The sequence below is a fragment of the Melozone crissalis genome, unplaced genomic scaffold (assembly GCF_028551555.1).
Source record: "Melozone crissalis strain CALT ecotype California unplaced genomic scaffold, PUWL_Pcris_2 ptg000537l_1, whole genome shotgun sequence".
NCBI classification, from domain to species: domain Eukaryota; kingdom Metazoa; phylum Chordata; class Aves; order Passeriformes; family Passerellidae; genus Melozone; species Melozone crissalis.
Window position 1 is genome coordinate 1,318,789 of NW_026536235.1, and position 24,541 is coordinate 1,343,329.

Sequence of the window (24,541 nt, forward strand, 5' to 3'; positions counted from 1 at the left end):
AGGTGGGGATGGCTGCAGGTACCTGCACTGCTTGGTGGAAGCGGCCACGGATGAGCTCCTGCTCTTGAGTCTGGTCCTTGGCCGCATCTGGCAAAGAGAGAGCTCAGCCAGAGCTGAAGGGTTGCAGGAGAGGCCGGAGAACACAGCCCAGCCCTGCACTCCCCAGGCAGGGACAGCCCCCCGGGAGCCCAGGGGACGGAGCACAGCCATCCGTGGGGGCAGCCCCGGCCCCTGTCCCATCCCATCCATGGGCGTGCCCGCAGGGACGGGATGGGATGGGATGGGATGGGATGGGATGAGATGGGATGGGGCCAGGATGGCTGCAGGTACCAGCCCTGCGGCCCAGCTCTACTACTCACCGTCCTGCAGTGGCTGCAACTGCTGCAGCTGTGCAGGCTGCTGCGCTGGGGCAGCTGCAGGGCCTTTGCTTTTCTTGCCCCGAAGCCTCTTGAACAGGCTGAGCAGTCTGCCTGCCATCCTGCTGTCTGACCTCAAGGGCACCTTTGAGACAGATGCCTCAGCAAAGGCCCGAGTCAGCGAGTGCTGCAGTCGTGCCTTGCAGGCACCTGCAACAGAGGAGCCTCAGGAAAGCTAAAGGACAGCATGTCCTGCACTCGAGGCCTCCTGCCACAATGACAGGAGACTCCTGGTGAATGATGGAGGTTCCCACAGCCTGGCCACGAGGGCACCGGCTGCAGGGATGGAAGATGCCTCGGAAAAGCTCCAGGTCAGCAATCAGTGAGCCGGCTGTGCGGGGACACCTCACAGCACTGCTCTGTCACCTCCTGTCCTGTCACGTGCACTGAGCACTGTGGCGTTGCCTCGTCACCACCAGTACCCATGTCACCATGTGTCACAAAGGGTCCTGTTCCATTCTGTTCCATGGTAACTGTGCTGCGCCGTGTCAGCAAGGGCCCTTGGACACGCTGCCAACTACCCTGGGGGCACCCCCACCCCGCCCAAAATGCCTCTGATTGGAAGAAATCCATTGCCCCAAGTGTCTAAGACAGCCTTGGACACACCAAGCCCAGCCAAATGCTCAGGGAAGGACTCTCCACAGTGCCAGGCCAGCACAGCCTAGCTCGGTGCTGGCTCTGGAACAGAGCAGCCTCCAGCAAGCACAGGGCAAACACATCTTGCCAAGAGTTAAAACACAGCAGATAGGGGGGGTGGCATGAATGTGTGCATCAAGGCCTTTGAATTCACAGCTCCCCAAGAGAGCTTTGGGGCACTCGGCTGGACAAACAGGTTCTGGCTCAGACCTGTGCTCAAAGGTGGGCAACAAACCCTGCTACAGGTGCTTGGCTTGGTCTTGCAGGCCCAGGCAGATGCCAAAGCTGCTCTTCACATCCTTGCCCTGCCCCTCTGCCAAGTGCATGGGGCCTAAAGGACTGAAGGAAACACAGGGATTCAAATGGAGACACTTGCGCCTGTCTCACTGGGGGCTCCCGAGAAAGCAGTTTCCTTGGGAATCAAGCCTCTCTCTTCCAGGGGCACTTTCCCAAATGTGTACATTTCCTGGGCAGCATCAACACACTCTTCAGTGTGGGGTGCGGAAGTTCATGGACATCACACCATGACCAATATGATCCAGTGAAGCATAATTTATTATTCCTAAAAAGACTCTATTTATAATAAATCTCTACTGTCCACGCGTCTCTAGCTAATACATGATTGGTTAATCCTAGCTGTTCACACGACTAAAATAGAATGCTGATTGGATTACCTAATTTTTCACGCATCTTGCTGGGCTTGTCTGGCCCACCCATGGCTCACTTTCCCAAGCTTGCTGACAAACTTGCTGAGTCCTGATGACTCTTTTTCTTGTATCTTTTTCAAGGATATACTGACCCCATTTCTGATTATGTCCATAATTCATTCTTTGTGAACCTGTTCATTGTCCATTATTACAAGCAGGCTAGTTTCAGTGCATTGGCTAAATATGGCCCTTGTCTTGCCAAAACTTCTCAACCTGCAAAATATCTTCAACAGTTCCCCGCTTTTGTTTTTGCACAAGCCAGACTGATTTAAAAGCATGGTCAATTACTTTTTGCACACAGCACAATAAGCAAGGCACTATAAGCAGAATTGAAAAAAGAATACAAAGACAATAATACGTAGAATTATTTATTAATTACATAGCCAAGAATACCTAATACAGGCAATAATACATAATGCCAAAGCATACAAAGTCCTTGAGACAGCCTGTTATTCCCCAGGATTTTAGCCACTCATCAAAAGAATTCTAAACAACTGTCAGCTTTTTCACATTCTCCTTAAGCAATGACAGTTTCTTGTGAATAGATTCAGAGTGGTCTGAGAGATTCATGCAACACATCCCTTCAAAATCTTCACACCCATCTCCTTGTGCTAGCAACAAAAAATCTATAGCAGCCCTATCCTAGCCCCATACAACACAGCGTGGTGTATGCTACTGACATCAGTAGTAAGCTCATTCAGTATTGCAGATGTAATGTTAATTTGTTTTCCTGTCCAACAAGCCAATCGTTTGAATTATGTAAGGGCCTTTGATGAAGCTAATCCTGGTGTAAAAAGTGATGCCAATTTAACCGAAGGCCAATTCCACAATTCTATATTATCCTTGCAGTCTGAGCCTAATAGATGCACACTACATTTTGGACGTTGGAATTTGTGCCTGATGTCAAGCATCTGTTGACTGCTAGGGGCAAACAGTGTCAATTTCCCAAAATAGCATGGTCCTCCTAATGCTTTCTGAGGAACTGCAGGCCAAGCTTTATCTCCACAAAAGAGAAACGAAAGTAGAAAAAAGTTATTGCAGAAGTTGTTGTAGAAGAGACTTTTCTCTCCAATGATGTAGAAGCTTTTCCTGTAGTAACTAATGCTGCAAGTAGCATTTGAAAATCTTTCAATTGGAAGATTTTAGAAAAGTTGAGAGCTACAATTTCACAATTTGGTTTAAAATCCCAACTTGCACTGTCACTTCTGCAGTATATTTTTCCATCTAACACATTAGTTCCAGCTGATGTGCATACCCTAATGAGACTTAGAATGCCACCCCGTTAGCAGGTGATGTGTCATAAAATCTGGGAGGAAAAGTATGCTCAAGAAGCAGCAAGACCTAGAGTGCAGGGTGATCCTCTGTATAGTTTAACAGCACAACAGTTCCTTGGCAAGGGGCCCTGCGCTACTGCCACTGCTCAGGCTGGGAGCATTGATGAAGTGTTACAGATGAGCCAACAACTAGCATATAATGCTATCCTTGCACTTCCAGATAAGTTACACACTATGTCTTTTACACAGATTTGTCAAAGAAAGAATGAAGGCTTTGATAAATTTGTAGACAAATTGCATGAAGCTATCTATAATCATTCTGATTTAAATTCAGACACAAAGATACAATTGTATAGACTTTGGGATCATTACTCCATTCCAAATGGCTTTCCCTTCAGTCACAAGAGCCTCCCATCTCTTCCAAAAATTGCCGGCTGAAACTCTTCTGCTCCCTTCCAAATCAGTTCACTACTCCAGCATAATCCTTGAAGCCTGGACAGATGACTCTTCAACTAATTATGGTAGAAAAGGGTATTTATTGCAGCGCTGGTCACATGTGAACAAGTTTCCAAAGACACATGCAAGGAGTTGCAGATGCCTGCTCTCTGTTTCTACAGAAAAGGTTTTACATTAGATTTCTAAGGATGCATAATACATAATTATCACCTCCCTGCTTCGCGTTTTTATCAGCTGAATATCTATTACAGCTGCGCAATTGTGCTCCCTTAACTGGGTCGGTGGGATTTTGAAATGAGGGAGTGGTTGTATGGGAGAAAGAAAGCCATCTTCCTCATGGTGAACTCTTCTCCCATGGCCAGTTGACAAGACCTTTTGACCTGCTGCTCATGGTCCAAGCCTCTCCTAACTGTTCAATTATTCTTAAGGCAAGGTATTCTTATGGTCTCTGCTTCTTCACAATTGCTTTCTCTACCCCTAGCACTCCTAGCTTTATGTTCCTAATATATTTGGTACTCTTTAACTAAGGGACGTGATTTCTGCTAGCTGTATTACTAACTTAGCTTCTTACCTCATATGAAAATCTTAACTAAAACATGCAATCTTCTACTTTCCCAATTGTATTCCCAGCTGGCCCCTCGACTCATCTGCAGTTTTCAATTATCCTAATTACATTTTTAGCTAACCCCTTGACTCACCTCAGGCACATCCTCCACTCCCTCTCTCCCAGCAGCTCAGAGCTGCATTGCACAGTGCTTGCTTTGCGCCAGAGAGCACAAAGCAGGCTGGCCTGGTGGGCCTGAATATTTCTGCCAAACACTCTGCATCTCACACCTTTGCTGTGGCTCAGTGCAGAACTGCAGGATTGCAGGTGCTTCCTCCCAGAGCTGCATGAGGTGCTGGCTCCTGCAGATGGGCCCTGCCAAGCTGTCCCTGCCTCACGCTGGCCTCGCTTCCCCTGGCACAAGTGCTGGGCCTGAAGGAGCTGCCCTGTGCTCCAGCCTGCCGAGCAGCCCGGCTCCCTGCCCCGGTGCCCAGAGTGCTGCACACACTGCTGGCCTTTGCCAGGAGTTGCAGGGCAGCCGGCAGAGGAGGAGGAATCCTCAGCCAGCCCAGCGGCCCGTGGCTGCCCTTGGCCTTTCTCTGCTTCTGGGCACACTCCAGACGGCCAATGCCTCCAGGCCGGGCTGTGCCCAGCACGGCTGCGCTTCCCCTCGGCAGCAGCCAGCTGCCACCTGGGCTCTGAGAGCGGAGGATTTGCCCGCTCCCAGGAAGAGGCACCCACGGCCCGGCTGCTGCCTCTTGCAGCTCTAAGGGCCTCCTTCCAGACTGCCTCAGCTGGGGCTCAGGCTGCTCCGGCCTCTGCTGGGGCTCTGCTGGGGCTCCAGCCCGGGCAAGGCCGGGCCCGCTCTCACCTCACAGGCGCTGACAGCTCTGCACCACCGGAGACCTTCCCGAGCACCCTCTCTGATCTTTCTGCTTTCTCACTTGAGCAAGGCTCTCCTCCAGCCAAAGAGATAATTGCACCTAGGGATACAAATCCAAGTGGCAGGAACCCCAATGCTCTCCAGTCACAGCTGAAGGCCTGCATCTGCACAAGATGTTTGGGCTGCCCCACTCCTCCTTTGGTTTTGCCTTCAAGTGCCATTGCCCTTTCTGCCTCAGCTGGAAGTGTCACAGATGTACCAAAACGGGCCAGTGTGCTGGCCAAAGGCAGTGTGCTCTGGAGATGACGAATGAAGAGTCTTCCCAACTTTCAAAGCACACTGCAAAAACAACAATCCCTTGTTTTAAAATTTTAAAAGTTTAATAGCAAAAAAAACATTATTAAGATAGTAATAAAAGTTAGAGTAATAAAAATTTGGACAATCAGTGTTAGAACAGTAAAGTACAATAAAAACAAAGACATACGGACAGTCCTGGTGCCTCCTGCGCAATTATGCCCCAAAACCACACAGGCTAACAAAGGATTAGCCCTTAAAAGCAATAGCCTGTTACATATTCATATATCTCATACATGATGCATAAATTCCTTTCAAACAAAGGCTGTTCTCTGGTTATTTTCAAGTTCTCCCCATTAATCCTGTTGGCTCCTCAAAGTCAGGAAGGAGGTGGAAGAAAGTTGGTCATTTCCAATAAGGACACAAGCATTCTTCTCTTGGGGCTTTAGGTGTCCTGTTGCTGTTATCTCTGAGCAAAGAATTTCTTGATTATCCCATCCCTTTCTTGAGCGAGTTAAAAAAGTATCTTACATTGCATAGTTTCTATTTTACATAATGTTATACCCTAAAACTATATTTACCACTGAAATAATTACCAATATAGCTGGACGGGACGTACATGAGCTTGTCTGGCCTTTGCTGCTTGACCAAATAGCGGCAACTGTGGAATTTTACCCCAGAGACACTTTTGGCTAGCTGGATGCTGCAGCTGGGAGGCAAGTCCAGTCATGCAGGAGCTCAGGTTTACCTTTGGTGGAGAAGCTTTAAGGCGAGGTGAAGGAAAGGAGTCGGTTCTGATGGAGAGTTTCGATCCAGAGCTTTATTCCTGGCCCACAGGCCTCTGAATCCAGCAAGGGCTCCAGGAGAACTCCCAACCTCATGGTTTGCTCGCCTTTTACCAGGGGGAGAGGGACAGGGAAGGAACACGGGGGATCACCAACCAGGTACGGGGTGGGGGAGTCTCAAGGGACAGAAGACACCTGGATGGCCCAATGTCCTTCCAGGAGGGGAAGGCATCTTTTGAATTCTGCCAATCACTCGACGCCCTTCTGGAATGCCAGGATTGACAGACAGCTCTCAGCAGGGGTCAGGGTGTGGAAAGGAGGGATGATTGACACACCTGGCAGGGAATTATCAGGGAGGAACCTGGGGTATCTGAGGCAAACCATGACATCACACCACAACATACCACACTACTTAAAAAAATACATTGCTACTAACTAAGACAACATAACACATATAGTGTATTAATTCATACATATATATATTCATTTTAATAGCTGTGAAGAGCCTATCCTGTAATATGTACTTTTCACAACACCAAAGTATCCATTTGCACCTTTAAGAGACAGCTGACAAGTCAGAAGGAAATGCTCAGCTTGTTCACAGTGTGAGAAAGAAAGGATTCTTCCAGATGAGTTAAAGTTTCAGAAACTTTATTAATTTACAGTCCTACTCTATAATCCTGTGGGGTAGTATTTACAGAAAAATGGACGAGCACTAAATGAACCAGCCTAACCTTCTGGAGCTAACTAAACTAACTAACCTTCTAGGACTAGGTCAGGTTTTTAATAAAGCTGCATTCAGCTTTGTGGATAAAAAGGTGACGTTGTGAGCAGAAAGAAGAAGCAGAAGAGTTGCTGACAGACAAAGGAGTAGCAACCCAAAAAAAATGACCCTTACAGCATCTACCAATTAGATTAAGAAAAAGATGTGTGCTTGCGTCAGGACAAAATAGAGGTACCTGTCAAAAGATGTGTGGACAAAGTGCAGCAACCAACCAAACAATGCATGACTATAAAGACGTATAGGATAGGAAGTAATTATAAACCATATTTAGAAGCACAATAAATGGCTTCTCCTTGATTCACATTGAATTGTGCAGAGTCGTTTGTCTTTTCTCCACATAATCCTACTCTAAATCCTACTCTACAGTCCTACTCTACAATTCTACTCTAAGATGGCTATGGAGAAAATCATCCTGATATGATTATAGCCCTGTTTGCTTCTCCATCCTCCTCTTCACTGAGATGATGAGTGGTGCCAGGGTGGATGCAGCCTCAGCTGATGTTACAAATGGATGCTGTTCACAAAAAAAAAAACAGAAACCAAAACCAAATACAAAAACAAAACAAACAAAACCCAAAAAACCAAAACCAAAACAAAATAAATAAACAAAAACCAAAACCAAACAACAAAAAGACAAAGAACAGTGAACCATTACTTTCCAACATCAGTACTTCACCGGCTCAATTGGGATTGCTCTGGGTCCTAAAAAGACCCAGAAAGAGGAGCAATGGGACCATCTGCTACACAGCAGTCATGTGCAGGACCCTGCCATCACAGGAAAACCTGGCCCAGAATTCCACTCATCCATTTATTCAGGTTTCTTTGTCTTGTTGGGATTTTTGCCCTCGCAGTGCTCTATAAATGGTGCTTTCTGTCCCTGGGGTTTCTTCCTTTCAGGAAACTCCAATGGCTCACATAGGTCCCTGCCTTTGAAAGACAGGCACTGTGCTAATTCCCACAGGGACAGAAAGCAGTGTCTGCCTTTCCATGCCCTGCCCCTCGTGTGCTGGATGGCACCTTCCTTCCCAGCAGGGCCAGCCCAGTGGCACTGGGCCCTGCAGTTCCCTCTCTGCCACACACCCTGGCAGTAACCCTGGCACAGTTCCCGTCTGCTTGAGCGTGCCAGGCAGCAGATGGGGCTGGGACAAGTCCCTCCCAGCTGTCCCTGTTTGCGTGGCAGAAACCTCTAAGAGTGGGCTGGGGGGCACAAACCAGGGCCCCTCAGAGGCTCACAGTGAGCCCCCCACAGCCCCTCCTGCCCACAGCCAAATCTCTGACCCCTAGGCTGGGACTGGCTTCCTTGTGTTCCTCCACCACCATTTCATGTCTCTGTACCCTGCATTGTTCTACTTCAATTCTTTTGCCATTAGATAAAACTGAACACCCCACCTAATCACAAAAGAGGGCTACAGAAACAGTCAGAGGACAGAGCACTTCTCCTCTCAGGAAATGCGGAGAGAGGTGGAGTTATTCAGTTTTGTGAAGAACAGGCCCCGGGGGAGACTTTATTGCCACTTTCCAAGACTTCAGAGTGGCTTTGAAGAAAGTGGGGGACATCTTTTTTAACAGGGCCTGTTACAATAGGATATGGACAAATATTTTTAAACACAAAGGGCATCTAATCAGAGTAGGTCTAAGGAAGAACTTGTTTACTCGGAGCATGGTGCCACCCTGGCACAGCTTGCCCCAAGAGCTTGTAGGTGCCCCATCCCTGCAACCATTCCGGCTCCGGTGGCAAAGGGCTCTGAGCAACCTGATCTCTTTAAAGATGTCCCTGCTCATTGCAGGACACTTGGACCAGAGGACATTTACAGGACCCTGCCAGCCCAGCCCAGTCTAGGATTCCTCACTGTTTTCATTTGAAGAGCAGCAAGAGTGGAGGTGAGGAGGAAGAGGGTTCATCTGATGCCTTGGACTTAAGTGGAGGAGGAGCCCATCCTTCAGACCCTGTTTCACCTGCAGCCCCTTCACATTTTACCTGCAGGAGCTCCTTAGCAGACCGCACCGCTCTTCATCTCTCTGCAGGCAGCAGCTCAGGAAGTCACGCAGCAAAGCTGAGAGGAGCTTGGGCTGCTGCAGCTTTGGGGTCCCCACTGTGGCTATCAGGTGTTGAGCCTGGAGAAAAAAAACCCATGAGGCTCCACCCGCTCCTTTCACATCTCTAAGTGCTCTCCCCGATCCCTTTGTTTAACTTCTGCTCTGCAGTGGCAGTGTCTGCCCTGGCAGAGACCCAGAGATGACTTTCCTTTACCAACAAAAACCCCAAACCCCAATGTAGCCACAGCTTTTCCACCATCCCACAGATCTTGCTTTGGCAGCTGATTTCATTGGCTGACCTAGTTAGTGGGAACTACATCACCACAAGCACGTTTGCTTCTCTGAGGATTCACACCAGCTTGAGAGGCTTTTTGGAAGAGGGACTTTGCTATACAAATTTCAAGGATTAGTACAGGAAAGGCATCTCTGCAGTGCTTGTTGGTCCTTTGAGCACAGCTACCATAGAACAAAACTCATCAAGCTTTTTGTACTGTTGTTGAAAACAATGGGAATTGGAAGGAAAGAAAGGAAATCCATCAGTTAATCCCCAGGTAAGGAAACAAACATTTACAATCTCATCTTCAACACAGACACATTAAGATGCCTGCACAAATGTATTGGGATGAAAATGCCTGCTTGGACACACAGGAGACACCTGCAGCTCTGTCTCTCAGCAGTCTGAAAATTTCAGCTTCCCATTTTTCAGCAAAAGAGAAATTTTCATGGTCAGAAGAAGGAGAGGTGCCATCCCTATGGTCACCCTCTGCTCATTTGGCTACACAAGTCAATACATTAGTGGTAGACCCATCCCAGAAATTGTCAGGAAACAAACAGGAGGTTTTGGCAGCCTCTCCAAATCCCCAGGCTTCAGCTTGGTGACACAGAGAATGTTCTTTGGGCTAGGAGAGAAACACGGTCACTAAATGCAGTGCAGCAGCACTGCACAAGAAGCAGAAGAGACTCTGTGGCCTTTACACCCTCATGCCCAGGTTTCAGGCATGTTTCCCAGTGAGAAGAAACTGCACAGTGGGTTAGGTTCCTCTCTAAAGACCACAGCTTTAGAAACTTTGTTGGGTTTGGGTTTCATTCCTTCATTTATGGAAAGATAACAGAAGTTCTAAGATGCTTGTTTCCTGTTACTGGGGCCATCTCCACAGACAAAAGAACTGGAACCCCTTATAACCCAAAGAAAAGTGTTGCCTAAGAATGGAGTTTGTTTGCATGTGGTAAGGCTTGAGTTCCCCCACTGATGCAACCAAAACTAGAGCAGATGCTGATGTGTTGCAGGGACATCTGTAGGAGGGGACCTTGGTGGAAGTAGTTCCAGCAGATGGCAAAGGGGATTTTGTCCAACGGCACGCAGGACAGGGGACAGGTGAGAAAGACAGTGGGATCAGTGAGTATTTGCTCCTTACCGTGCCAGAAATTTTGCTCCAGTAAGGAGGTTCTTGTTCTATCATTTCAATCCCCACAATTCCAAAAGACCATATGTCCACTTTGGGGCCATATGGTTGACCTGTCACCACTTCAGGCGCCATCCACCAAGGAGTCCCGGTTAGTGAGCACCATCTGCTCTGCTCAGAGTTGAGCTGAGTAGAGAGGCCAAAATCAGCTGAGGAGAAAGCAAAATACTGGTTTTATTTGAATTCTGTGCAATTAGGAAAGCAAGCAAAAGAATTTCCCAGTAGAAGTTTGAAAATGTGCTGTTGAATCTCCTGGCATTGGCGACTTAAAAAGTCCCCGCATTTTTTCCACTGCCTCCAGCAGTGGCTTTTGTTCTTTGGAAACTTTAGACTTGTAACTCCCTCCCTCTGGAAGGGACACACACAGAGCAATGCCACTCTTGACTGCTTGTGGCTCCTTATACCTCTGTGCACGTTGCAACTGTGCCCTCAGCTCGCAGCAGGGGTCCCTGCACTGCCACCAGCACCATTTTTGGGGAGCTGGCAGTCACTCGAAGCAGCCCCACACCCACATCCCTGGAACGCTGCACCTGACCAAGAATATACTGACCCAGCTTGACAGAACCGTCAGTTCTGAGAAGGATGTTGCTGCTCTTCACTCTCGACGGATCACATCGTTTGAATGAAGAAAATCCAGTCCTTGCAGGCACTGAGAGAGAAAACAGAAAGTGGTGGGCAAAAATGAGTGATGTCATTTCATCACACAAGAAAGGAAACAAAGAATCTAAAAGATTCCCTCTCTGGGGGAATGGGGAATAATGGCAGAACTGTAATGGCCACTGAGAGGAAGAGCTTGCTGCTCCAACACCTGCAGAGCAGGACCTTTCTGAGGAAAGGCATGTCAGCTTTTGAAAGAGCAACAGCACCTGCTGTTGTAGGCTGTCCCCTGCAAACTAGCCAGGATGGCTCCTGCTGCAGTGCATGTGCTCAGAAGCAAAGAGCATTCTGGCTGCACTCCTATCCTTTTTAGCTGAGGACTGACAGAAATGAGTCTCTCTCTTTTTTCTTTGCTGATCATTTCAAATCCTGCCACCAGCACCTTTGCTTTTACAGGCAAGGAATGCAGTGAAGACAGACTCCAGGCAAACATTTAGAGAGGCAAGGTGGAGAACAGCAAATACAAATACAAGAGACAGAGTGAGAATACAAAAGCAGGAGATAAGAGTACTGGCACTGAGTACAGGGAGTGCAGGGGCACTGGCAGGCCTTTCACCTGAAATGCTTTTACTTGCACATAGCATACTAGCAACACAGAAACAAAGCTTGGCACAGGAAATCACTCCAGCTCTGAGCCCCTGTTTCCCAGACAATGCTGCCCAAGCCCTTGGAAACACAGATGGGATTGCTGACCTCCCAACTGATGGCTGCCATCTCATCTTCAGACACGCAGGTCTGGCTGATGACATCGCTCAGGATGCCTCCATCCATGTACTCCATAAGCAGCAAGAGTTCCTTGCCCAGAAGGTAGCTGAAAGAAGGAAATGAGGGCATGGAGATGAACATGCATGGCTACATTGAATTTTTGCTTCCAGGTTTCTTATTTCCAGATGCCTTTGTGACAAGGACAGGATCAAAGGAATAGATATTCCTTCTTGGCTGTGCATTGTTTGCAATCTGTGCAGTCTCAAGGAGAAAGGCACAGCTGTGAAAAAGGAGATGTCTTAGATGGGCAGCAAATGAAAAGTCCAGTTTAGAAACAGCCCAGATAAAAAACCTATCAGGCATGGTGTTTCTGGAAATAAGCACCTAGTCTTCCTGGCATGCATAGCAATGGCAAAGAGGGGCAACAATCCAAGGGAAATCCACTTTAGGATGGTTCATCAGCACTTAAGAAACTTTAAAAAATCAATTCCAAGTAAATGTGGAGGCAGTGAACTTCCAGGTTACTGAGTTAGGAAGATACAGCTGATCCAGGTTTTGAATAATTTTGGAGTAATTATCAAACTAGGTGTGCCAGGGAAGACTCAAGCAGACAAGATGCACTCTCTTCTCATCCATTGGAGATGAGTACAGAAATATGAATAAATAAAAATTAACAGCTCTACTTTCTGCCACTGACCAGAGTGGGTTTTTAACCTCTCATGTTTGCTGTATGCAAATGCACATCCATGGGATAAGACCATGACCTCTCACCTGTCTAAATAACTCACAACATTGGGACTCCTATACCTCTTCATGATCATTATTTCATTAAAGGTTAGCTCCTTCCTCCTCAGTCCTTTATTTTATAAAAATAAATTTTATATTATAAAATAAAAAAAAATTATAAAAATTATAAAAATATATTATAAAAAATTTTTTTTTTTTTTTATTGCCACCTAAAACAACATTGAAAATCAGGAACTTGAGATGTTGGTGGCATGACACTACAAGGCAATGGAGAGAGTGATTTTGCAATGACACAGCTGAGCTGTGCCAAACTGCCTTGTGATTCGGCACTGCAGTAATTAGGAACTGACATTCCAACAGCCCATTTCTCTGCTCCCTTGGGAGCCAGTTACAGGACATGTGGGGCCACTGACATTTTGCCTTGAACACTGGGTAACAGCAGTGTCTCAGTTATCACCCACAAACCTCTGACCACACTCTCTGCTGCTCTTTCTAGGATTCAGAAGAAGTAATCCATGCCTTAATACTCTGGATACATCTTGTGATATGGGCAGGGCTTAGGGTTTTCAGGGACGCCTTGCAGAACTCTCCCTATGTGCAGTTCCCAAGTGCAGCACTGCAGGTGGCTAAGGAACTACCAGTAACTTTCAGATGGATTTGCTGGCAGCCAGAAATGAGCATTCAGGACTCTGAAGCTGTAGCCCCATAGAGAAGTGAGGTGCTCGCAGGCACCACCTTTGTTTTAGCAATGGAGAGCGAGTGAGCGCGTCCTTCTCTGAAAAGAACCGCTGCCCTCCTTGCCTTCCTTCCGGCAGCTGAGGAGGACAAAGTCCCAAATGTGTTCTGTGGGCTGGCACCAGTCTGTGCTTCTTGTGCCTTTTCAGCACAGCTCTGCCCAAAGCTCCAGCCACAGCTCACACCAGAGGGGAAAGCCCTCGAGTGCAGCAGAGTCTGCAGGTGCTGTTGACATTTACCTCTCCTCCTGTGGCAGTGTCCAGTGCTCTATAAACATCTCCAAAAGTCCTAGAAACAAAACGGAAGCAGAGAAAGGAGAAGCCATTTAGATCTTGCAGTGAAAGCCAGCCCACACAAGAGATCTCTGCTGGAAGTGTCAAAACCTGCAGGATGCAGGAGGGCTCTGCCAGAAGGCAGATGATGCATTTTCCTCTCAAGTGCATGGGCACTGGTCCTGTTCCTGAAGCACTGGGGTTCAACTTCTAAAGGGAGTTTAGTCTTTCCTCTTGGGTTTCTCTTTCTAAATGGTGTGGTTCCTATCCTGACCACAGAGTGTTTCCTTCTTCAAACCAGGGGAAAGAATTGTTCCTGGGAACTGTTATCTCACAGCTTTGATAGGGCGTAGGTTGCTCTTTCAGGCAAGCAAGTTTCTTCCTTTTTCATTAGTGTGCCAGCATGTTTTTGAGACATACAAAAAATGCTAAAGAAATTAACACAGAGCTGTCCCACACTTGAGAGACAAGGAGACCTTCCAGGTCCTGTTCCTTGATGCAGGCAAGACCTCAGTAGCAAGGAGTATCTCTGACAATGCCTTCTGAGCCCACTCACAAATTCTGAGCAGCATTGAGAGATGGGACAATCTAGCCCCAGTGTGTGAACATCTTTGCAGCTGGCCTGACTTCACGCTGGATAGACATTCCACCAGAAAAACACCTGGCCATTGGTTGTGCAGGAGTAACTGCTGTTGGACTCACCCGCTGCCAATATATTTCAGATGCGTGTATTTCATCAGGGGATTTTCAGTGGGGTTCACCATTCTCCCTGAGGAAAACAAAATGCAAGATGCTGGCTTTAAAGCAGAGATCCCAGCTTCCAGGAGATACAAAAGGTAGCCCCAGTGCCTGGAGCTCTGAGCCCTTTGTGGTCAGCTGGGTAACAACAACCACAACCAGGCAGACAGCTCTGCAGCACAAGTGGCCAGCACAGAGACTGATTTTGTACAGACCTTTGAAGAGTTCTCTTGACAGGAAACAAAGCACAGGGATGTGCAATCCCAGGAGAGGAGGACATCTTCCCCACCTTTCAGCAGTTTGCCAAAAGAATGCCTTCCCATTTGTAAACCAGAGCAGCTCAAGGCATAACCGATCCTATGGGGCTTTCAGCATCAGTACCCTGACCTGTTTATGAGCAGGCTGAGCTCAAAGATGCCCCTCTCCCAGCTAAGGAAGGCTCCAGCCTCTGCTGTCTCTCCAGCCCTCAGGGACAGGGTATCTAGCACAACAAGGCTGGCAAAGCCCAAGCATGAGCACTGACAGGCACTGATGGGAAGAAGCCACAGCCAGCCTGAGCCCCGGACAAGCTGTTGCCCCCGTTCAGGACACAACAGGATGGGCTTGGAGATCAGCCACACCGAGGTGCAGATCAGTGGCCTTTTTGTCCCAACAGGTGATGGTAGACACAGAATCCACTGGGCTCTGGTCTCAGCCCCACCAGGTCTTATCTGAGAGCACAGCACTGGCAGCTGTTAAGGGCAAGAAGCAGATTCATTGGGTTGTGCTGCAGAATCACAAAGGACTTGATGTGTTTTCCTAGAGACTGATCTGAGCAGGGCTTGGGTGAATGGGTAGGATTCTAGCAGTCATGGGAAATAGTGGGAATCGGGCATGGAAAAGTGCCATGGATCTGAGGAATATACCATGGCTGGGCTGGAGGCTTGCTCCTGAGAAATGCCTTCAGTACACTTTTATCTGATCACGCCACTTGGATGTGTCTCTTGGACACATCTTGATAAGCATGAAACTAGAAGATCAAATAAAGGTTGTTATCAAAGTATCTGGTTTTTCTTTGGGGGCACATGGAAAACACCTCCTGCTCTCTATTTGTCGTGTAACCTGATGTTCTTTCAAAGTAGTTCTTATTGACAAAAAGATAGCATTCTCTTCTTGACAAAAATATAGCATTCTCATGAAAATAAATGGCAGATGTAGTAGTGGTAACAGTAACAGTCATAAAAATGACATCAGTAAGACATGGGGTAGAAGGGCTCCTTCAGGGTGGAGAAAACACAAAAAAAACCCCCACCAAAAATAAACAACACAAAAGCAATCCCCCCCCCACCCCCCAAAAAAAAAAAATCCCCAACCAAAAAGACAAAACTCCAAAGCCAGTCCATTTCTGTGAAGTTTTTTTACTCTGATGACTGGTTGGAAGTCAGGAGTCTAAAGAGAATTTAGGAAGCTGAAAATTCTGTTCAGTTTGGCCACTAGCACACAGGACTTGCCTAGATCATTTGCTAGGTCACAGCCTTCTGCTGATCCAAGAAGAATCCCTGCTTCAGCCTTTAGCAGAGAGGGAAGCTCAGGCAAGCCCAAGCCAGTCCTAGGTACCCTCAGAGGCAGCAGGAACACCCAGAGCTCTCTCGCTGCCTCGGAGCACAGCACTTCCTCTGGGGAGTCCTAAATGGCCCTGTGACACCAAGCTCAGGAGGAGCATTTGGTACAGCTCTGCTGACTAGGAACCCGCACACAATTCACTGTCCCTCAGATAAGAAACACCCCAGACATATCCAGCAGCTCCAGGTACTCCTCCTCAATCTCCTGTTCCCAGGATCTGCCCAAGCTTGAGTTCCCAGGTTTAACAGAAGGGCTTCCTCGAGGTGATGCTGCTGCGGCAGCAGGTTCAGAGCCCATGATGTGCTAGACCTGGAGTATTTCTGGTGAGCACTGTTCCTGTGCCTCACTTCTAACTTGGGGTCCTTCATTGCCAGACATGCGCTGGAAGTCTTCGCAGGCTGCCTGGTGAGACATCAACACTTGCACCTCAAGTCAAACAGAACAAAGCAGTCAGACACTACAGCTTGTCCCTGTCAGCCAGGAGTCATCGACTGTGAGGAAAGGCAAAGAACAGATTGACAGCAGATACAGCAGCTTGTTTCAATCCTCCATCTGGGTCACCAAGTTCCACTGTAAAAACACCTCAAGAAAAAAGGAGAGCAGGAACAGACCAGCAGGAATCAATTTGGATGACTGCTGGCCAAAAGGCTAAAGGACAAGTTTCACTGTCCAGGGCAGCAGTTGAGATTCAGCACACCAGGAAATGTCCTTCAGAGTGACTGTGATACACACACTAGAGCAGGATGGCACTCAGAGGCATGGCCCCACTCCCTGCTGCTCTGCACTGGAAAGGCAAGAAAGGCAGAAACCACCGGTTTGGTGACTGCAGTGACTGCGTCCCTCTTTCACTCACTTCTAGAGCCTGAGGGAGGCAATTGAGTTTCTCTCTGACAATTTTCCTTTCTTCTTTCAGCCTCTTCTCCAATGCCTTGTTCCTAGTCTCAGAGTCCTGCAGCTCTGCCTGCACGTGTCCCTCAATAGACTGTAAAGGAGAAGGGAGAGGACATTTCATGAGTGGAGTGGCTGCCACTCTTTCCCTCACCTGGTTTTGTTGATCGCCCCTCTGCTGATGGAGATTCTCCTCTTGAATTCTTCCCATGTCTTCCTTGTTCTTTCTCTTCACGTCCATGATGGCACTCTGAGCTTTGGGCAGCTCTGCTTGTGGCTCTGCCTTGATATTCTGTGCACACAAATGCAGAGCAAGTGACTGAGAGCTGCCATCAGGCTCAGTTTTTTCCTCTTGCAGCCTCCAAATCACATTTATTCAGCCCCTTCTTTCTGCTTCCCTCCCCACATCTGCTTCCATTGCAAACCTCCTGTCCCAGGGCTGATCTCTGCAGATTCCAAGGCTCTGTCCTTTCAGTGCCTGTGGGACTTCCTGGCCTCGTCAGACCAAGAGCTCTGGTTTTTGCCCCTCTTCCTGCCCTTCCCTCTGTCACCTGGCCAGTCAAGTTTACCTGGCCATTCTCCTGTGCCTCTTCCACCTGCTGCCTGAGCTGCTCTTCCTGCTCTTGGGCAGGGAACAGCTCTCCATGAGTCTGGCATGGCATCTCAGATGAGGCAGTGTGCTCCTGCTCTTTCTCTAGAAGCACCTGCACAGAAAGCAAGACAAGATGGGTTTCAACTTCCCATACGCCCTTTGTGGGCCAAGACTCAAAGACTGCTGGGCTCACACGTTCCCAAAGCACTGTGCTGCTGCTCTCCTGGGTCGTTCTCTGCCCGAGGGGAGGCACAGATTCCAAAGTGACCCTGGCCCTACAATCAGGGGCCATCTGGGACTGAAGCTCCAACAGCCTCTCAGGCAGCTGGCAGGGAAGGGGTGGCATTTCTCAAGGGTCTGGTGAGGGCCTCCCTCTGCTTCTGCCATGTCCTGTTTGTCTTTCAGTAGTGACTGACACCCCGCCCTGTCCCACAGCTCCATCCTGGCTCTGCAGGGGCTTTCTGGGTGAGCTCACTCCTTGTGAGAGACACTTCTGGAGTTCACCTTCTCTTCAGGCCTGCACCAGCTTTGTGACTTCCTGACATCCACGTTCTTGTTAGAAAACTGGGTCATTCAGGAGATGAGGATGCATGCAAAGATCTCTGATGGAAGTCAGAGAACCTCTATGGCCACCTCAGTATATGGAGGAGGACCAAGGTGTTTCTTCTCCCTTTTTTGTCAACTGAGAATTCTGACCAGCAGTAACAGAGTTTCTCAAAAGGCCCCATTAACGAATGCACTTACACAGCCCTGGGGATGCCAGTGAAGGAAACCATGTGTCATGTAATGCATGTATGAGCAAAGTCACCAGACCCCAGCTACAGCATGGGATAGTTCCACTCCCTTAGGACATGCAAAAATTTAAAGGATAAAAAGAAGGCTTCAGGGCACAAGAGGCTGGAGGAGGAAAACAGGAGGGGAAAGAACAACCATCTCTGGAGGGGGAAACATCTCTGCCTGTTCAGGATCAGTCAATGGAACTTGTCTCTACTCCTCTCCTGAAGGGATGCCTTTAGGTGAGCTTTGCATCTTCCACTGCTTTGGAGCAGAGCTAGGAAGATTCAAATAGATATATAGATAGACAGATCTCACTTTTATAATCTCTCTTTACTGTGCTGTGGTATTTACATTCTTTGAACACAGAGAGATATAATTCCCTCTCCTAGGTTTTTTTTAAGGGAAGGTAGTGACAAACTTAAGAAGAGAAAACAATTATTATCTCTACTGGCTGTTCTTTTTGTTTAGTACATGTAGAATGTGTTATAGTGATTGTTTAGTGAAAGTGATTTGTTAATTGGATTTTAGTGATAGTTGTTTAGCTTGATTAGCTAATTAGATAAAAGCTGTGTTGTGACTTTCTGGAGACAGTCACGAGTTTTTCTTTAGTAGCTTTTTAGTATAGTATCCCTTTAGTATAGTTTTAATATAGTACTAGTGTAATATAACATAGCTTAAGAAAGCATTTGTTTAACCTTCTAAATCATAGAGTCAAAGCACATTATTCCCCACGTGGGGGTCACCCTGAATCAATACTGTCCTTTCTGTTGCTACACACATCAGCACTCAGTAGCAGTGCCCCGATCAGCAGTCATCCTGAACTTGCTCTCCTGTTGCTTCAGTAACCCTCACTCTTGGGGAATCTGGAGCGTGTGGGTCCTTATGGAATGCAATCAGACCCAGAGCATTGCACTGGGAACTGCACTCTTTGTGCATCTGTGCTTGGGCAAGTTCTTCTCTTGGACTCGACCACACTGATGATGCTGAAGTGGCTGGAATCAGAAATGCAGCCCAGCCCCTCCAGCTCCTGTGATCTCTGAGCACCAGCTGGAATGCAAGGGCATTGATTTCCTGCTCAATTCCTGAACACAACACACACTGATGCCCTGGGCTGCCAAAAGACACGGGAGCCATTAACCTGAAAGTGATGTGTTTCTGCCAGTGCTGGAAAAGGGCAGGAAAGATTGAGAAAAAGCTCCCTTGCTCCCTGGAGAAGGAGAAATTACCCAAGGCTTCTCCTTCTAGCAAACAAACAAATAAACAAAATATGAAAGTGTTACCTACTCCAGTGTCTAAAGCACTTGGATGCAGTGAAGGGATGTTTGGCAGGGAAACAGCCCTTGTGCTGAGCATTGGCTCTATGGATCTAAGGCAGGGATCTATGGAAGTCTGCCTGAAGGTCCCTCAAGAGCCCCCTATTGTCCAGGCTAAAGCTCCCTCAGCACCTCCTCACTGGCCTTGTGCTGCACCTACTTGCCCAGCTCCCCTGTCCTTCTGTGCACACGCTGCAGCCCCTCCATGACTTTCTGCTTCCCAGGGCCCACAGCTGCACACAGCACTCCAGCTGTGGCCGCAGCGCTGCCCAGCACAGGCCACGCTCACTGCCCTGCTCCTGCTGCCCCACTGCTGCTGGCACAGCCACCGTGCCCTTGGCCTTCATGGCCCCCTGGCCCCACGCTGCCTCATCTTCAGCTGCTCACGGCCGCCAGCCCTGCGTCCTTTTGGCCCATGCAGCTCCCCAGCCACAAAGGTGCCCATTTCACTTCAGATACTGCAGGCACCATTGCAAGATGGCCTTCCTGTTCTACAACGACATCTTCTAAGTAGATATCATAAAGTGTGATAAGAATAGAATTGTAAGGCACTCTGACTAAATAAAAATGGTCTAATTCAACTATACAGGAAATTGCTCTTAAGTAAATATTCCACCCTGTCTGCTGTCAGCAAGCAAGGTTCTCTCTGCAAAACTGGATTTGTAGTTCTTTAAAGCTCTGAGATGGAAATTTTAAAATATCCACTTATGCCTTTGTTATTTTCATTGCAGGCATGAAAATTGATTTTCTTTCAGCCTTCCTAGCTGGCCCTCTATACTCTATTGCTACTGGCCAAGCTCTCAGCTTCCTCTACAATTCTTAAGCACCAGGAACATGAAATGTTCCTTTCTCACTCACCTCAGGATCAGCACTGCTGAATACACACTTCAGGTGACCTGTAGTGGGCAGGAAAAATGAACCAGATGGTGTGAGAAAACTGCTTGGGCTGCTGAATCCAACAGGAATGTCAACCCAAACAGAGAAGATTTCCCATTTTCTAACATCCCTCCAGGAGACACATTTCATTCACACAGCCAGCAAGGGATCAGGACAGTATTCTTGCTTTTGCCTACACTTCAACCTGTTTAGCCAGTAAATGAATACAAACATGACCAAGAAAATCCAAATTGTTCTTTAACACTCAATGCTCCTGTTCTAGAAAATACATAAAACGGCTTTTTAAATCCACTCCTTCAGGTCTTTTTTTTGGGGTTTTTTTTGTTTTTTGGTTTGTTTTTTTTTTTTAAATCAGTTGCATGCACTAATTCTCTTTAATTTGCTGGACATGCTTGCCCAGAAATGCTTCCCCAAAATCCCCCTGAGCTGTGGCAGACACTCACTGCTTTAGAGTCTGCATTTCCTTGCAAAGAGAATCACTAGTTAAGCACTTGGTAAAGGGTCAAGTTAGAGAGTTAAATCCTTTCATGACAAAATTTAAAAAGAAATAAGCTTTCCCTGAGTTCTGGGAACAACTGCAGAGATTTTAAAAGGCATTCCAAGAAGCTCTGCCAGTCTGCATTTTCAAAGCTGTCTTGCTTGTCCCAGCAAACTGAGGAAATTACAGACTCTGATGCCACAGACTCCCCTGCGGAGGGAACAGAAGCCCTGCAGGTTCCCCTGCAAATGCTGCCCCTGTGGCTACAGACACCCCCTTTTAGCTGAACCTCTTGGCAGGAGCTTTACCAAACCAGTGGCATCCTAATGCTCTTTCTCTTTCAAAATCAGAAACTCAGCCACCAAAAAAGAGCAGGAAGACATACAAAAGCCAGGTTAGGATACACCCTAACCTAAGCAGAAGGGAAGCCTCTACTTACGTGCGAAATTTGTAAAATAATAAATGGAATAGGCAATGCCATATGCAGCAAAAGCTGCAGTGGCCAGATGGTTAATTATTGGCATTTCTGCAATTTTTCTTAAAGCTTAAAAAACAACCTCTTGTCAGTGGGCAGCTGCCTACTGACAGATGCTTTGACCAGGAAGGTTCTCCTGATCTGAGCAAGGCCTAGGGCTGCTCTGACACTCAGGCCTTCCGTGCACCAAGGCAACCTTCTGATGTCACTATGACGACGTGGCAACCATGCTCTGACATCACAAAGGGACAGCTCTGTGTTGGTCTGTGAGTTTATGCACAGCAAAACTCACCTTCCCTACAGCAAACACAAAAGAGCCTGGGAAATTCTCATCTGTCACAAAGCAGCAAAAATTCCCCTCATGGGCCAAACCCTGTTGTTCAGGGGATCCAAGAGGAACTCCAAGGGTGCCCCAAGGACCTACAGCCTGTACCCCAGCTGAGCACTCAGATGGGACACAAGCAAAGGAAACCAGACCAAGACAATGGCCCACAGCATTGCACATGTGAGAAATGACTCTCACTTTTAAAATTTTAAAGGTTTAGTAAACCTTAACAAAGGACTGAATAAGGAAAAGTTGCAGCATTGGGAGTCTCTGTGATTAGCAGCCATGTGCTCATCTACAAAAAGGATGCTCTGCCTTTTATACCCTTAGCCCCTCCAAAAGTTCTGTCAGTCAACTCTTTCTCTGCTGTCCATTGGTGGAGATTACTTTCTTGCATCCTGACTGGAGGTCAGGTGTTGTTACACCCTGCCTGCTGGTCACAAGCCAGCCCTCCCCAAATGCCCTGACTACCAAGGCTATTACAAGGGGGATGGGAAAGAGGACTATGGGAGGATATATTACAATACCATCATTACACATTTGAACATCCACATAACATCTACTTCTTAATTGTCAGAGCCAACCATTGCATTACTCGTCTAGAACACACAGAACCAGGAGAGAAGCCACTGTTGGCATCACAGCTGAAATCCTTCCTAACAAAACTCCCCACATTTTTACCTTTATTGGACATGCCCAGGACTCCGGTGCGTGTACATCTCTGCCTTTCTTCCCCTTTGGCAGCAGTCGAACTGGCAGCATCTGCCCGCCAGCAGCAGCTGCTCCAAGCTGGGAACGCCACTGGCGGTGCTGATTTCCAGAGGCTTCTGTGTGCCAGGGGAAGCCAAGGCAGGAGCGGGTTGAACGGTGCTGGCGCTGCTGCTGCTCTGTGCCAGAGAGCCCCGGCTGGGCAGGGCACAGTGCCCACTGCGCTGCGGGCTCCTTCTCCTGCCACAGCTGGGCACACCTGGGAACAAGGCATGACAACTTGTGGGCAAGCCAAGGGGTTTCTGGGGCTGCACTGCTCTGCACACAACCAGGACACCTGCAGCACAGAATTTTAACCCTCAAACAGGTAAACCAAAGGGAAACAGCTGGAAAGATTTCATTTTGACCATTCTTACCTGCTCAACACAAGTCTTCAAAATGAACGTTACCAAGCAGGGCCCAATCCCTGCTGCCAGGTCAGGGTTAGAAAAGAGGCAATCCTTGATCTCAGCACTGGGTGTGTGGGGAGTCACTTCCCCAACACGTGCACACCCAGCAATCTCAGTTACTAGTTTGTATCCATGGATCTAAGACATATTCAATACTTTGCTGAAACTCACAGGCTAAATATTCCCCCAAATTATTTGATTTACTGATTGATACTTATTGACTTATTGATACTTAAATCACTTCTCCGAATTTACTGACATGGGAATAGGAGTGTCCTTTAGTCCCTGCCAGTCTTTGACACAGGTTCAGGAGGAGACCCATGCACAAAATAACCCAGGACAAAACTGGGATTGCAAAGCAAATTCATTCTATTTGTTGCAGTAGCAAATCATATATACCAAGCCCTGGATTCCTAAAAATCTGCTGAGCAGGAGAAGGAGGTGGAGCGTGGTGCTCGGCAGCAGGGGCAGGTAGGCAGTGCACTTTCAGGACATCCCCTGGATCAAAACGCTGTGCATCTCATCCTTCTCACCCTTCCAGCTCAGAACCAGGCCTTGTATCTCCTGCTCAGGAGTGGAATTTCCCAGTTACAGCATCGGCTCACACATAGCTGGTGTGTGAGATGAGGCCAATGAATCCAGGATTTAAAAGAACTGGAAGAGTCAAAATTTTAGCAAGATTTAGTTGGGCAGAAAGAGTATAGCAAGAAGAGTAGAAATAATAAGGGATAGTTAATTTTTAGCAGATAAGGTAGTTAAGGCTAGGGTAATATATCACTTGCCTGTCTTTACTATGTTTAAAGAAGCAGGATGGGATGCGGATTTCTTTGTGACAAAGAAGAGGACCGTAGCCTGCACCTGGGCCCCAAAATTTCAGCTTTAGCCAAGGGGTGCAAAAGCCTGCCAAGAGGTCATAAGGAAAGAGGTGAAATTGAGGAAGACGTCTTGGCTTCATCAGAAGGAGACCATTCCCCACTTTAAAATCCACCAACCTATGTGATGTTAAAGAATCCGCAAATATGAGGGAACTTTGGACTCAATTATAATACATTTTAATACAAAGGGGGTAGGTGGGGTTACCTAATGAATATGTATTAGTCGTTTTGGGAATTATATGAATATGTAGGACTTTTTTAGATAAGTAGAGCGGCAGTGATTCTTCACACATGTCTTTAAGAGACAACTCCTCGTGTGCCTGGCGCTGTAATAAACACACCACCTTCTACCTTTAACTGTGGTGAGTTCTATTCCACACCTCATTTGGTGACCATGGCAGGAACGCTTCTCTGCTCCAGCAAGAACAACCAGGCTCTGGACATCTCTGGGCACTACCAGGACATTCCTTTCCTGGAGGCACCTCCACTCTCGGCTGTTCCTCGTGGGGGACAGACAAGACTGCTGGGACTGTGGAGAAAGGGAACGTTTAACTCTGTATAAAGTAACCCGTAAGGCGTACACAGGGGAAGGGCTGTTTACAAGTCACACAGAGATGTCCTGTGCACAACATACGCCTGTGCAGTTTGGGTTTGGGTCTGGCTGCTGGCAGAAAGGATTTGCTATGTCAATAAGGACCTGCTAGCAATTCTGGGGGTGAATTGAGCAAATCCTGTTTCATTGCTGCTATTTTTCCTGTGTGTTGTAATTGTGGTTGTGTTTTCAGTATGTGAATGTTTGAGGAAGATTATGTGGGTGGATGCTGATGTGGTGGATGGTGTGTGTTGTGTTGAGAAAAGTGAGCACTTTGTCCCCTCATACAGAGATACTTCTTTCCCAGTGAGCCTGTGTGTGTGGACTTTCTAGTTGCAGGGGTTGGTGCTCCCTGTGACACCTGGTGCTTGGGTATACAGGGGGGTTGAGTGGTTTTTCTCCCACACTGTGGTCATTTGGGACTGCACGGTTGTGTT

The 24,541-nt window shown here is 47.6% G+C and overlaps 1 long non-coding RNA gene across 1 annotated transcript; it reads right to left on the reverse strand.

Annotated features, from left to right (window-relative positions):
* Nucleotides 1–8,790: 8,790 nt before the first annotated feature.
* Nucleotides 8,791–10,877, reverse strand: LOC128950330 (uncharacterized). Its single transcript, XR_008484339.1, has 4 exons — nt 10,830–10,877; nt 10,333–10,428; nt 10,064–10,089; nt 8,791–8,894 (listed from the first exon to the last, which is right to left on the reverse strand). It is a non-coding gene; the product is annotated as an uncharacterized LOC128950330 (long non-coding RNA).
* Between the last annotated feature and the right edge of the window lie 13,664 nt (nt 10,878–24,541).